Consider the following 6,131-nt stretch of genomic DNA (forward strand, 5'->3'; position numbering starts at 1 on the left):
AGGGAGCCATCTTGTGCTCCTACAAGGATTATGCCCTGAGGTTGGCTGCTGATTCCCTCACTAAATATGCCTGACACGCTGGGCTAATTCATGGAAATCTGCATGATGTAATTCAGCCCAATGCAACAAGAATTCCGTCAACTTCCTCTGTGCCAGGTATAGCATGGGTGCTGTGGAAGAAGGATGAAAATAGGAAGAAGACATAACCTCTGTCTTCAGGGGGTTTTCAGGATACTGTGGGTGACCAATACATATTCCTGAAAGAAGGCACCAGACCGATGGGATAAGCCCACAGCAGAGGCCTACAGCTCTGTTCAGAACGAGGAAGCAGAGCGGGCTGAGAGAGGCAGCTCAGCAGAGTGCTTAGGAAAGGATAGGGCCACGACTCCCCACTGCAGGTAACATATCTAAGGAAAGCCGTTTACAATAGGTGACGGTCACATTCCATCAAATCTCTGGAAGGGTTCATGGAGGTGGGGTTGTCAATCTTATTTCAGCCTTTCAAAGGCCTCTCAGGGTTTGGAAATGGAAGCAACAATGCCTGTGCATTGCAGAGGCGCAGGTGAGCCCCCATTTCCTGCCAGTTAGGAAGTTAGTGCTGAGGGCCTTACTGTCTTTCCTTGGCACGTGAGATACCAGTTCCTTTCTGGGCATAGAGCTTTTTGTTGTCTGAGGATAACATCCAAATTTTGCTTTGAAACACATTTCAAAAATATGAGCTTTATTCAAATTTACTTTCCTTTTTATCTTTCTGAATTGTTAAGGTCCAAAAGCATTGCTGAATAATTCTGTGTCTAAACACCCATTGCAACACAGGGCATGATCTATCCCCAAGGCAAAGAACATAAGGTACGCTTGTCTGGAAAATGTACACGTAGGTATCTCAGCAAATGCTACTCGTGTTATTATGAGTAATTCATTGGCAGTGATTGTGACTTTTTTTTTTTTTTTTTTTAATGAACAAATAACTACATGCCCTCTACTGGGGTCAGGTTTTGTGCCTTTACTTCTCCCACCTACTGTATCATAGCAGCTTAGAATCCCAGCTGCTCACTCTGAGCTGAAGTTCTCTGATGGCTTTTGCAGGGTGGAATAGCCTCCTTCCCCTATCTGTGTGTCTACTGCTGACCTGTGGCTTTGCCAAGGCAGGGAAGCTGCTGGTAGTGCCCATGGATGGGAGCCACTGGTTCACCATGCGGTCAGTGGTGGAGAAACTCATTCTCAGGGGGCATGAGGTGGTGGTAGTCATGCCAGAGGTGAGTTGGCAGCTGAGAAGATCACTGAATTGCACAGTGAAGACTTATTCTACCTTGCACACCCTCGAGGATCTGGACCGGGAGTTCATGGCTTTTGCCAATGCTCAATGGGAAGCAGAAGTACGAAGCTTATTTTCTCTATTAATGAGTTCATCTAAATGTTTGGAATTTAGTTTTTCACATTGCAGGAGTTTGTTTAATGACCAAAAATTAGTAGAATACTTAAAGGAGAGTTCTTTTGATGCAGTGTTTCTGGATCCTTTCGATCTGTGTGGCTTAATTGTTGCCAAATTTTCTCCCTCCCCTCTGTGGTCTTCACCAGAGGAATATTTTGTCATTATCTTGAAGAAGGTACACAGTGCCCTGCTTCTCTTTCCTACAGCCCTAGATATGTCTCAGGGTTTTCATATGCCATGACTTTTAAGGAGAGAGTATGGAACCACATCTTCTACTTAGGGGAACATTTATTTTGCCCGCATTTTTTCAAAAATGCCTTAAAAATAGCCTCTGAAATTCTCCAAACACCTGTCATAGCATATGATCTCTACAGCCACACATCAATTTGGTTGTTGCGAACGGACTTTTTGGACTATCCCAAACCCGTGATGCCCAACATGGTCTTCATTGGTGGTATCAACTGCCATCAGGGAAAGCCAGTGCCTAAGGTAAGTCATTGCTCCTTTAGCACATTAAAAGTGTTCTGGCTTCGAATATTTAAAAAGATTCCTTACTGAACTGGGATTTGACATTTGTGTTTGTTGCATCTAAAATTTCTTTTCTGTGTAAAAAATTATTTTGTGCCATCCACATGCTTGTTGGTTAGCAACTTTTATGTAATGGCTTTGTTAATATGTATCTGTGTACAACTGGTTAATTGTTCATAATTTCCACTACATTTTTAAAATTTTTATTTTATTTTTAGAAACATGGTTTTGCTATGGTGCCCTGGCTAGACTCAAACTCCTGGGCTCAAGTGATCCCCCTATGTAAGCCTTCCAAGCAATTATGACTTTTTTAGTATTTTTGGAAAAATACTTAAAAACCCAATAAGAAATGAAACTTTCATTTTAGCTAATCCTGTAGTCCCTGCTGCAGTAAAATGCTCTTTGCGATTGTGTATGCATGTCTTTCCATTTATTGAAATTACTTTATATATAAACATGTATGTAAATGTTTACACTTACTTTATTAAAATCAAATCTACTATCAGGCTGGACATGTTGTTCTTTACCATGAATTTTTACTTGCCAGTAAACCAGAGACAACTTTACAGATTTGACATGTTCTTTTAATAATTGCATAAAAGTCTTTACTTTGGATGCAACATAGTTGCAAGCTTTCCCAGGTGTTTTTCTGCTAAAGATTTGGCTAACTTCTTCAAAACAACAATAATAAGCTGATGATATCTTTCTTTGACCCTGAAGAAAGTATAAAGCAGAATGCGTTTAGCCACCCAAAACAGGGTTACCATAACGTTTGGTCTCGTCCTGTCTGCTTTTTATTTGACTGGATCACTTTCATCTCCTGGTAGCCATTTCTTTGATTGTGCTGTCTTCAGGGTCTTACTGGTAAAGCTGTGTTTCATCTCCGCTTACAATTCTTTGAAGAGATGCTTCAAGGTCTTGATCCCACTTGTTTATAATTTCCTGTGAAGGGTCTGTTCTTGTCTGTAGCTGATCTGGCTGCAACGGTTTTGGCACCCATCAAGTGGAAAATTTGTTCAACTGAAATTTTTGTCAGAATTGTGTAAACTGTCCTGATTGAAATTTCTATTGTGTTGGCTATTGTTTCTGCTGTTAATTGTCAGTCCTCTTCAGTTAGAGCATGAGCAAGATTAATTATTTCCTTGCAAATTAATGTGTGGATGGTCTGCTGGTGTGGGCTTCATCTTCACCATCGTCTTGTCCCTTCTCAAAAGGAATTACTCACTTGTAAACTGCTAATTTTTTGGAGCATTTTCCCCATTAACTTTCTGTAAAGCATCAGTGATTTTACCATTTTTCCCTCATGCCTCAGCATAAATTTTAGGCTATTGCTTCAACTGTAGCAGAATTGATGTTGTTCTGATGGGGACTTCTTTCCAACTGATGTCTTATCCTTCTTAGTGCCTCAAACTAGATCCTACTCAGACAGGTTTTAACAACTTAGTGTAAGTTTGTTTTGGTGCAAAGAAATTTGAAATCCATGCATAAGTTTTCATAATATGCATTTTCATTAATTGTGTGATGATCCCTCATCTATTACTTTTATAGGTATGGACCATGCATTTTTGTTTATTGTTCTGGCTTCTTACAGGGTTCAGTATACTTTGTAACACAATTGTGTCTCTCACAGATTGGCAGATATTTGGTAAAGGATTGACTTTGTAGCCAACTCATGGGAAAGTGAAATAATGTAAAAAAACAGGAAGACTACAGTTTTAGGCCTTTCAAGTGAGGCATGGCTTTCAGCTCTTGGCAAGAACAGGTGAGGAGATGCAAGTTGTAGGACTCTAAGAGGCTAGGCTTTTCAAAGTGCTCCTCTCCCCTTCACCCTCCTTCAGTTACAGCACCAAGCACCACCCAGGTGTTGCCTGCAGCCTCACCCTCTACCGTCTGCCACTTCCGGAACCCACACTGAGTTCCTTGTGGCTCATAGGGTCATCCAGAGGGCTGTAAAGATACAGAAAGATATATGTAATTTTATATCACCTATCATATAAAGATATATTTATAAAATAGGAAACATATTAACCATTTATCATTTTATATATTTATGGTTTTATGTGTCTAAAATATATTGTTTTATGTATGTATTTAAGGGTAAGTATGTATAAGAGGTTTTAGGGATATGGAAAATTACATATTTATATATATCTTTACAAATTTAAGAATAAAGGAAGGAAAATTCTCAAAGAGGAATTCAGATATCCAAGAGTGCCCTTTGACAAAGAGCCTTGGATACAACATACCTACAAAAGTGAATTGTCATTGAAAGACCTGTGGACACTGGATTTCTCTTTCCTTATTTTAGAAGGGCAGGCTGTGTCTTGGAAAAGCATACAGTTTGTTGTATCTTGCTGGACAACAGGAGTGGTAGTCTGAAGTGTCTGATGAGAAGGAAGCATCACTTGATGGTGGAGTGTGCATCTGTGCCCATGTATGTGCACGTGTGTTTGTGTGTGTGCCTGCACATGTGTCTGCATGCAGTGTCTCAGATCCTACATAGGGATTTTTCCTGAAGGCCTCCAGTAGCGAAAACTCATTGAGTCTATCCAGGGGAATTACATCCAATGCTGTAATTAAATACTTTAATGAAGATGGCAGATCATCATTCAAGAGAGTATCAAGATAGTTTTAATTTAAAAAAAAAAAAAGGAATCACTCCCAGGGTTTTTTAGTTTTTGGTGAGTTCCAGCAGAATTGATGATGAGGTCCAGTAGGAAGGAATTCAGGATTACTCTGTACCATGCAGGGTGAGTGTAGCTCTGAAGAACTGGGGGTAGGAAGTGACTTCATAGCAAGCAAAGATCTGGGCTTCCCCCATTGCTCTAAGATCTAGTTCCATTCTGAGATTCAAATTCAGAGTAAGCTGTTAGTGGGCAAGACCAAGGCCTCCCACCAAGATTATTCAATTCAACTTCTTTTTTTTTTTTTAATCAAAATTTTCAAACATATGGCAAGGAGAGACTATAGTGTAATGAACACCTATATATCCATCTTTGTGTTACGTAACTTTCAATATTTTATTATACTGATTTATGTATCTGCTCTTTTGTTTCTTTTTTTAAAAAAACCTTCTGGCTATAATGTTTTAATGGAATGCTGTGCATATCATTCTATCCCCAAATACTTCACTAAATATGAAAAGTACAGAAAGTTTGTTACATAGCCACAATATCATCATTCCTCACAGAATCAATAACTCTTTAATATTGTCTCACTCATAATCCATAATGAAATTTCCCCTAATTGTCTCAAAAATGTCTTTTACCTGCAGATCAGTAGAATGGAGTTGAGAATCCAGAAACAAACCCATACATCCTTGGCCAATTAGTTTTTACTGTGGTGCCAAGACTGTTGAAATGGGAAAGAATAATCTCTTCAACAGAGGTCGCTGTGACAGCTGCATATCCACATGCAAGATAATGAAGTTGCATCCTTATATGCAAAAACTAACTTGAAATGGATCAAATAACTAAATATAAAAGCTAGAAGTGTAATAGTTTAGAAGGTAACATTTGGGCAAGTATTTATGACCTGGGTTTCTGAGATGTGGCACCAAAAGTATCAGAAACACCAACAAAAACAACACAGACATATTTGACATCAAAATAAAAACTTTTGTGCATCAAGGGACACTATCACGAGAGTGAAAAGACAACCCACATGACTTCCCTCACTAAGATGTACAAACAAACATGTACATGCTTGATGTGGAGGCTCCTGGGAGGCGATCACAATCCTCAACGACCTGAAATCCCCAAATCTGGAATGTTAAGATCCTGAAAGATCAAGGTCCCACGAATATAATTCCAGAAAAAATAACTTTAAAAATTATTTAAAAGATATCTGTTTACATTTTAAATGGAAATTTATTTGAAAAACATATGAAAACAGGACAGAACACTTCATAGGCCACTTTACACCCTAAAATATGTAATAATAATAATACATATTTTTGCAAGCGTAAACCCTCAGGTGTACTAATAACTGTCACATAGCATAGGTATATCAGTTGTGATCAGATGATTCATAGAGTAATAGGTCAAGAAAATGATAAGCGTATATCATTGTGATTGGTAATTTTGTGCACTCAGCTTTACAGCTTTGGTCATCTGACATACATTGAAAAATGAATAGAGACTTTTCATGAGGTCGGTCAAAAATCTCTATG

General features: G+C 38.7%; 1 pseudogene; it reads left to right on the plus strand.

Moving 5' to 3' along the window:
- Positions 1-1,073: 1,073 nt before the first annotated feature.
- Positions 1,074-1,990, plus strand: LOC112635901 (annotated as a pseudogene).
- The last annotated feature ends 4,141 nt before the right edge of the window (positions 1,991-6,131 follow it).

This window comes from Theropithecus gelada, chromosome 12, assembly GCF_003255815.1.
Source record: "Theropithecus gelada isolate Dixy chromosome 12, Tgel_1.0, whole genome shotgun sequence".
NCBI lineage: Eukaryota > Metazoa > Chordata > Mammalia > Primates > Cercopithecidae > Theropithecus > Theropithecus gelada.